Below are 9,750 nucleotides of genomic sequence, written 5' to 3'. Positions count from 1 at the left end.
GATTCCACTTTAATTTTCGCAGTATCTCTACTTCGCAAGATTCAGGAACTAAAGTAATAATGTTGTGTTGTTTAGAAAGTTCAAGATTTCTAGAAATATAGGTTTTAAATTGTATTTTTTCATGTTACAACTGTTTTTATTAAATCTTCTTGGTAGTACATCAACAGAAGTTCCACTTCTAGGTGCCCAATAATCCCTTATGAATGATCTTTGAATAAACAACACTTTTCTTTATAATGCAATATCCCATCCTAAATAAAATACCATTCTGAATACAATGCTCAATCCTGTAAAACGAAAAGTTAGTCAAACTCCCATCATTTCTATTATTGCCTCTGAATGATGCATTTAAAGATAATTCGCACACCAGCAGATTCCAATTCCATTTCCGCAGTATCTCTGCCCTGCATTATTTGCAGCTTCACCGGCTCATTCACTATCATCCAGATGATTTTTATTTTGTTTCTCTCCTGCTCAATTTCTTTTCGACGTTGCGTACCGGTGCGTGGGCGCCCGCAGGAGTGAATTCACCAACAACCGACGAAGGAACGAAACGAATGGCGTGTACCAGCGTACGAACGCACACGCGCCGTGTAGATATAGCCATCGCAGTTGAATATAGCTTTGTGGATGGGTCGATAACGCGCAACTCTCTCGCTCATCGCAGTCGGCGATGCCACGCTGTGGCCCCCCTAAGCCGAGCTTTCCTCTCATTCCGCCGTAAGCCCGCACTCTGGCACATCCACCAGCCACCAGGAACAGCCACCTGCATCACCAATTCTCTCCACTCGTGCCACGAAGCTCGTCCGGGATGCTTCAGTACTCGGCGATGAGGCAGTGCATTTTCGGCCCGACAAGAAGCTGAAAGAATGCGCGGCCTTCGCGTGACGGGAAGTCACCCTGTCGCGTGCCGCGATCCTAGGCGGAAGTGCGACTAACAGGTTGTTGATTCGTCAACCGGAAGTCGACCGAGTTACCCAGTGCGTTGTTTATACTGTGTTGTGTCATCATGCTTCATAAGTATCGGTGTGTCTTCGGCAAATCAGTGTCATCAATGTGCTTCTTCAAATCGGTGTGCTTCTTTCTAGTCAGTGGTCATCCCTGAAGTAAACACAGCTAAAGAAAACCCGGAATTCAAGATCAACTACCAGTAATGATTAGATTTAACTGCCTTTAAAGATTCCCTCAGTCTTTCAGTTGCCTGTTCTGCAAGATAAGCAATCTACAGGAGTAGTATAATCTACTTGTTCACCAGTTCCAGCTCAAATCCTCTAGAAATCCGTTAGTTTATCCAATCTTAAAGTTGGACCTCAGGAGATACCATACTTTAAGGAGAAAATTGGGGATATTGCACTGATTCTAAAGAAGGTTTTGATGCAGAAACAGGGATGTTTGCTTTCCCAGATCAGAAGACGACCCATGGTGTCTGGAAGTCGCTACTCATTTTCGATGATCGTTCCTAGGCTGGTTGGTCGCATAATGGACAAACGGATTGGAAAGTGCGGTACGGTTTGTTTTATCTAGACTATCCTCGATAAGTGTTCGTTTATGAAGAACCTAGTCCTCTTGAAATGTCAGAGACTCTTGGCGCCCAAGACTTCGGACGTCCCGCGACGGCAACCGATACCAAAAATACTGGCGCGTGTGAATCTGACCTAAGGTCAAGCAGCGTCAGAATAGATGATAAGTTAAGCTTTTAAGTTTCAAGTGTTTAGTAGCTCTTCAGGTGAAGTACCAAAGAAACGGACCCGCGAGGAGCGGGTAGATTGAAAGTGTCTCAAGAGTCGACATATCCGTGTTACGTAGGGTGCAGTGTTCACTGACGCGAGTGTGAAATTGTTGTTGATGTAATAGTTGGCGTGTTCATTGCGTAGTGTCGTGCTATATCACTGGAAACATTAGTGTCCCACAGGAAAATGAAGAGGTCCTCTTCCTTCTTCATGCCAAGGTAGGAAAGTCATATATTCTGAAAGAAAGATTAGCTATCTTTGCAGAGTGATTTCTAAGGAATGCGCAGCTTTTAAATGTTGATTCTAGATCGTTCCGCGTTCGGCAGATATCGAACATATAAAGATTGTGCAAATTGATTCTGTTTTATAGACGTTTTTTCGACCCTGCGGTTTCAAAATTAGAATATGGTTAAGGTGACTGGGATACCAAACCTCTGTTTTTCAAATACCGGAATAGTAAACATCCACCGAAAATAAGAAGCTAGATTTTGTTATGGTTGTTTTGTATTGGATGTCTTCCAGCAAAATTTTTTCATATATGGATGAAAATCAGCATTCTCAAGTGCTTTTTGAAGATTAAGGATTGAAAGAATAAGTTTTCTGAAATTGATTCCCCCTTCGATATTCAAAAATTAGATTTTGCTATGAAAAAATTCGGGCTAACCAGACTTGTGAAAAAGTAGACATCCACCAGCAATAACCAGATGTAGTTTGTGATGATTTTTTTGTATCTGATTTTCTCTGGTAAAATGGTCTGATCTACATGAAACAAAATTAGCGTTATCCAGTGTTCAGGTGTACACTGGGTAATGCTAGAATGAGTGGATTAAGCTTGTTGATTGGTAATTATGTGAGTCTGTTTTTAAGTTAAACGGTTTCAAACTAGAAAGCTCTTACTTTTTTTGATTCAGAATTATTTTCTTGCTTTATCTCCATAACCATAACTTATTTTGATCTAAATCTAAATCACTAGAGAAGCATCACTAAAACTTCTAACAGTTTGCAATCCAATTTATAATTCAATAATCCGGTGTTTATTTTAAAATTGGAAACTCATGAATGTGCGGTGACATAAATCTTTTCCAGCTAATTCCTCTATCACTATTAGAATATATATTTTAGTGGGTGCACATGGTACACAAGGTATATTTTGTTTTCCCAAGTATCCCTGCCTTCGGTTAAGTTGTTTATACATTCTCGCCTGATGATTCTCGGAAGTTTCCAACGCAGATTTTGAAAGACTTCCAAAACACACCAAGGTCAGATTTCTAATGTGACAAATTTTGTTTGATGCAGTTGTTTTCAATACTTTAGGATTGGGGGAAAATTTATTAGGTTCTGGATTGGATAACAAGATATGGCTATTTGGACATAGTTATGGAAAGAAGAAGTAATCGATATTATTCCACGTCTACCTCCTCCTGATGTCTGTTCTTTTAAAACTTTCTTAGATTTCAACAATGTTTTCAATATTCAGCATATCTTGAGTCGCAATACCACTAATTTTTAAACAAAATACTTTTTTCTAGGAATCAAATTAAACAAATCGTTTCTATTTCACTGTGGCTTTCTCTGCACATTAAAAGAAAATCTCGACTACTAGGAGTCTCACCACTTGGGTACAAATCTCTTTATAATTGAACCCTTCCACTGAAGCGTATGGCCTTTTTCTTTTGCTTTTCCCTTTTTCTCTAGCACATTTTTTTCTCTGAAAGTGCAATTTTCAAGCAACGCCGCAATCGCCCACGGGCGTTGTCGCTGTGCGCAATCGAGTCATTATTATTATTTCGCGCGGGACGCTCCATTCGCAAGCACTGCGGGTACATTACTCGTTCTGTAAAGGTAGTTTTCATCTATTATTTGCAGTCACGAGCATCCAGAGAGTGGGGACAAAAAAAAGAAGTCGCCAAGAAAAAGATGGGAAGAGAATAAAGAAAGCAACAAAAAATAAAGAGGGTAAGAGAGAAATGTATGAAAGTAGGAAAAAAAAGTCATTGCTGGTGTATCGACCCAAGTTTTGCGGGACGCGGTTAACTCGACGGGACAAATTTATGAAAATTTCATGGAAAGTTTCTCTCGTGTTGCGACGACTTATCCCGGATCCGCGGCTCTGTATTCGGCGTCAAAACTAACTCGGCCTGGCACCACTTTCTGACATCTCTTTCGCGAATGAATGTGTAATGAGGTGTGTATTCGGTAGCAAAAGTAAATGAACATCTCTACAAGTTTAACCCTCTCTACAGTTTTTTAAACTTATATCAAAACTTCACATCATGACTAATTTTGGATCATGAAAATTTAGTTGGTTCTTAATTAAAAATAAGAATTAATTACCGTCTTCAGAAGTGACACCTCCGACCTAAAGTTTGATCATTGATATTGTAAACTTATTTTCAAAATTCGGGGAGAGGTTTTACGTCTCGTGACGGTAAACAATTATTGAGCACTAATAATTTTTATGTAAACTTTAAATAAATGGTAAAGTTACGGATTGTCCTGTTTATTTAATATTTATTAAACTTTACAAGTTCTTATGATTTTTTTTAAGTAAACACGAGTTAATTTAGTTAAATCTTTTCACTGATTAAAATTTTCGAGAAGCGCTACGTAATTCCACAGTATATTGCACTATGCTATCTCATAAAGTGTTTTAATTATCTTCCCGTGCAATTAAAAGTAAATATAGCATTTTCACAGCCTCATCATACAATTTCATTTTAAATTTACAATCTCCTTTAAATCTAAAATTAAACCAAGATTCTAATACTGTAGTGATTCCCTTACGCATTTTAAAATTTTATCCACTTTCCCCTAATTCAATTATTGTCTGTTTTCAATGATTTAACGTTTAATTCCATAAAATTATAGATTTCAATATTGAAAACTTAAAAAGCTCGTTTTTTATTGGGTTTTTCAACTTTATTTAGAAGAGCAGCTATTTATCAACGGACAAATTGAATAAGATTTTATACAATATTTTTATATGTACTTTTAGATATTTGTCATTTTGGATTAAGTTACCACAAAAATATGTTCTTCTTTTGTCCTAGGGTAACAAAGATTCATAACCTTGAATCATTACTGGATGCTTAAGGTCTTTTATTCTTGAAAATATTCATATTTCACATTAGTATTGATAAACGATATTGAGTATTTAAAAAAAAACGTTACTTTTAACGTTATTTTTAAACAACTATCGTTCATTTTCAACCTAAATATAGATTATTTTAAACCAAAATCAATTAAAGTGTTTGAACCAAAATGTAGACAGTTTTTAAACAAGTATAATTAATTAATAATAAATGTACATAATTTGGAACTAAAATCTAGATCACTTAAAACTTAATTAAGTTAATTTCAAATCAAATTCTACTTCATTCGAAATCAAAGCGTAGCTCGTTTTATCCCAAAATATATTAGTTCATTTAATACCAGAGTTAGATCATTTTTAACAAAATTATAATATAATTTTTCAGGAAAATCTAGATCATTGAATAAAAAATGTAATTCTTTTTTAACAAAAATGCATGTACATTAATTTTTTTAACCGAGGTTTAGATCAGATGAAACCAGATGTGCTTAATTTTGAACTAAAGTTAGGTTATTTTCAACCTCCATGAAGTTTATTTCAAACCAAAATGTAGTTATTTGAAACAGAACGTAGGTAGTTTTGACTCAAAAGTTAGTTTATCTTTAACTAAATATAAAGATAATTTAGAACCAATATGTAGATAATTTTGAACCAATATGTAATTTATTTTGAATAGAAAGAAAAGTTATTTTAAAGCGAAATCCAGGTAACTTAACCAAATATAGTTTTCTCATTCAGAAAAAATGTGGATACACTGAACTAAAATATAATTCTGTTTGAAACAAAATAAAGTTCATTTTCAAGCCAATTATAGATAATTTGAAACCAAGATTTATGGTTATTTTTAAGCGAGTGTGGATCATTTTGCCCGAAAATGTAGACAATTCAGAATCAAATCGGGATGATTTTAAACTAATATGTAATCTATCTTGAAGCAAAATCCAGATCATTTGAAACCAAAAGCAATTCATTTTTAAACAAAATATAGTTTATTTTAAAGTCATTTGTAGATCATTTAAAACCAAGATGTAGTTATTCAAAACTGAATGTAGGTTATTCTGGTTTAAAATGTAGACAATTTCGAACCATGATGTAGATGTTTTTGAAGCAATATGTAATTTTTATAAACAGAAATTTATGTTATTTGGAAATAATTTCTAGATCACTTGAAATCAAATGTAGTTCATTTTAAATCACAGTTAATTTTGGACTAAAACTGCCCCAAAGTGTAGATAATTTGTAATCAATATGTAGATCATCTTAAACCAATGTGTAATTTATTGTGAACCGAAATCCAAATCAGTCCCAACCAAATTTAGTTAGTTTTGAATTAAAGTTAATTGATTTTGAAACCAAATTTGTCTTATTTTCAAACCAATTCATCTCTTCAACCGTAAATTAAAAAAAAGTGTCTTGCTTCTTTTTTTAATGAGTAGTCACTTGTCAAAGCTAATGATGATTTTTAATATCACTCGAGCTAGCCATGTAGATGATTTTCAAAGGAAGTGCACATTGTTTCAGAAAACTTTTTTTCATGTGAACAGGAAATGAAAAATGCCGGAAGTAGGAAGCTGTCAATAAACCCAAAATGAATTTAAAGCTTCTGCATCTAGATTTAGCATCAAATCAGTCGTCACCTCTATTTGGAATGCCTTCACTGATGTACTCGTCTTTGATTCTGAGACAGAGGCGATGCTTGAATTTCAATAAGAACCTTTTGACGCCCGTTTGAGTAAACGGAAACTTTGAGGAGATGCAAACGAATGACGGTTCGGTGGCCACTTTGATATCTGAAACTGGAAGCTCTAGCTGAAACGCTGTGTGAAATATGCCGGTTACTTTGACAGCAAGTCGCACTTTTAGCAAAAAATGTTCCAGCACGTCACGCATAATGATCTTACAAAGGACAGACAAAAAGACCCAAATTCTACTATTTTATGCAAACAAACTGTAATAAAACCAAAGTCCACGCAAGATTTATATTACAAGCAATATTATATTAATTTTTTTCCATAATTTTATTTTCAGCATTTCTAATATTCAGTTCGTTTAACATTCTTTGCAAGTCTTAGATTGCCTCCGCCATAAGAACCTTATCATCTGCGAAAGCTAACCCACGTACCCTTACTGTCTCGAAATTCAAAACATTTCAAGGAAAACTGGAAAGAATCAGAGAATTTTCGATAAACTGAAGTGGAATTTCAAGAGTGTTCCACAATAAGACTGTTAAAAAAGAAGCAAGTCAGAATGTCAGCTTGTATTTTCGATTTGTTTTGTTCCCTTTGGTTTGGAAATGAACCTCGTGGATGGAGTATAAAATCGAATAATATTTAAGCGTCGCTCATTACAAAATTATTTGTTTTTATACAAAAATAATTAATTCTCGGAAACACCAGGTCTTAAAGTAAAATTGTACCGAAAATAAGAGATGCGGTTTATTAAAATGAATATTTCTTTGCCATAATTTTTTTTAGAATTATGTATACTGAATGAGATATACGAAGAAAATGTTTAAAAAGAAGCTGTGATCATCTGTTCTACTTACTGGGATTTTTTAAATACGATTTTAGGTTATACTTAGTTGCCTAAATAATAATTTACATAAACATGTATAATTTAAAAATGATATACAAGTTATTGTATATATAATCATAAAGAATACTTTTAATAAAAATACTCATTTTAATTAGCCGCAAAAAAATCGTCAAGGCAAGTTGAGATTCGGATTTTCTTTTGGTTTAAGAAATAACAATATTCGATGAGTATTTTTACATTCACATAATTTATGATTGAGAAAGTATTAAAATTGTCGGAAATTTGACATCACAGTTTTTCAACGGATCTCCACATTTCGAGACCCCCTGAATCCGAAATCAGGTTTTCACGATGCCGTCTGTCTGTCCGTCCGTAAACACGATAACTCTCGAAAAAATGAACGAATCAAATCCATCTTCGGCACACTTTTTTTAGGTCCTGAAAGAAAGGATGAGTTCGTTAACTAGACATTTTTGATAAAAATTCAAAAAGTGAGCGTATTTTGAAAATTTTTTAGGCCACTTTTTTTCTGAATTTGAAAATTCTATGTATGGATGTTCATAGTATTAAAAAGAACAAACAATTTATCCTGATGACTTTTTTAGATAAAAAGAGAATTCTCAGAGATATAGCGTTTTCAAAATTTTTTTAATCAACCGAAAATCAAAATTTTAAGCCAAAAAACGCACGATATGAAAAAAAGTCAATAAAATAAAAACATTTCTTTTTAAAGACCTACAAGATTATCATGACAAATTTTTGGATTTTCTTCAAGAATCAAACATTCAAATTTTGATTGCACAAAAAAAAATAATGAAAAATAAAAAATCCCATTTTTTAGACAAACTACATAGGATACGAAAAAAGAAGAATTAACAAAAATTGTTATCCCAAAAAAGATCTACAATTTCGTTAAGAATCACTTTTGGATAGGACGCGTATCTTTTTCTTTATTCGTGAAAAATAACGTTGAAAAAAAAATATATAAAAAAATGTTTGGAAAAACGCCGAAGTTACGAGAAAAAAATCTAACGAAACATGTTTACAAATGTCTGTCGGAAATCGAGCGTGCAGCGCGAGTGTCACGATGAGAATGTGCACGTTAAAGCCTATAGAGTTTTGAGAAACTTAATCTTTGACTATACTTAATTGAGTAGACAATTCAGAATATGAAGACGCATATAAATGCTGCCGTCTGAAAGAGATCTTATTGATAAATTTTTTTTAAGCATTACAATTGCAAAGAATAAATATCTGAGGGCGAAACGCGAGGTAACCCATTATCGAGCGCGAAGCGCGAAATTGAACCGTCGTGCGCCCTAGGCGTGCTCAAACTTGCACGCAAAGTTTTCGAGACAATTTAAAAAAATGTATGTTTATAAAGAAGTACCCTTTTCAATTGCTTATACTGCAATATTAAACAAAGATATGAAAATTCACACGGAAGATAAAATTTGGGCCTTTTCCTCAGTTTTCGAATGAAGTATACTAAAATGCACTTTAATGATTCATTTAATAATATAAATCAAATATTCATAAACACATAGATTTTTTTCAATCCAGACTATTTAACTTTTTCAATTTATTTGTTTATAAATATTGTATTCATATTAATTAATAATTAAATTGGATTTTAGTATACTTTATGAAAAATTTGAGAAAAAGGCCCACATTTAATCTTCCTTATGAATTTTCATATCTTTGTTTAATATTGCAGTACAAGAAATTAAAAAATGGTTTTATAACTTAGTTTAAAATTATATTATTTTGTTGAAAATTCAACAATTTTGTTCAGAAGTCACTCTTTTTGTTTCAGCATTTGTCTTTTTGGTTTAAAAATTGACCTATTATGGTGAATAATTGAACTGTTTATTTGAAAATTAACTTTCTTTTTGGAAAATTAAACTCGTTTATAGAAAATTCAACTTTTTTGGTGGAAATATCAACTATTGCGTTAATTGTTGAAACTTTGGTAGAAAATCGTTTGTTGTTTGAATGAATAATTCTTTTGACTGAAAATATGACTACTCAATTATTTGTTAAAAACTTGTCTTTTTAGTCTCAAAGTTCATGTATTTTATGGAAAATTTCTTTGGAAATTAAATTTTGTTGAAAATTACCTTTTTCAGTTAAAATATCATTATTTAGTTGGAAATTGATACTTTTGGTAAGAAATTAAATTTCTCGATTGAAAACCGACCATCTATTTTGTTTTAAAATCCTTTTTATATTACAAATGTATTTTTTCGTATGAAAATTTAACCATTTCATTTTTTATTGAAAATTTGTCGCCTGTAGTTAAAAAATCCACTATTTAGTAAAAAGTGTATGTGCTTGAAGTTCTGAATTTTTAAATCAAGCAACATTTTTATAATAGTTTTGTAAACGACAAAC

At 32.9% G+C, this 9,750-nt stretch overlaps 1 protein-coding gene across 1 annotated transcript in view; it reads left to right on the top strand.

The window, feature by feature from the left end:
* The first annotated feature begins 780 nt into the window (after positions 1 to 780).
* Positions 781 to 9,750, top strand: part of LOC117172305 (transcriptional-regulating factor 1) — a 640,201-nt gene continuing 631,231 nt past the window's right edge. The window contains exon 1 of the mRNA XM_033360077.1: positions 781 to 1,948. The gene's annotated coding sequence lies outside the window, so the exon portion shown is untranslated. The remainder of the gene's footprint in view (positions 1,949 to 9,750) is intronic.

This window comes from Belonocnema kinseyi, chromosome 5, assembly GCF_010883055.1.
Source record: "Belonocnema kinseyi isolate 2016_QV_RU_SX_M_011 chromosome 5, B_treatae_v1, whole genome shotgun sequence".
NCBI lineage: Eukaryota > Metazoa > Arthropoda > Insecta > Hymenoptera > Cynipidae > Belonocnema > Belonocnema kinseyi.
Note: the sequence above shows the minus strand (reverse complement) of the source record. Positions and strands in the feature narration are given on the sequence as shown.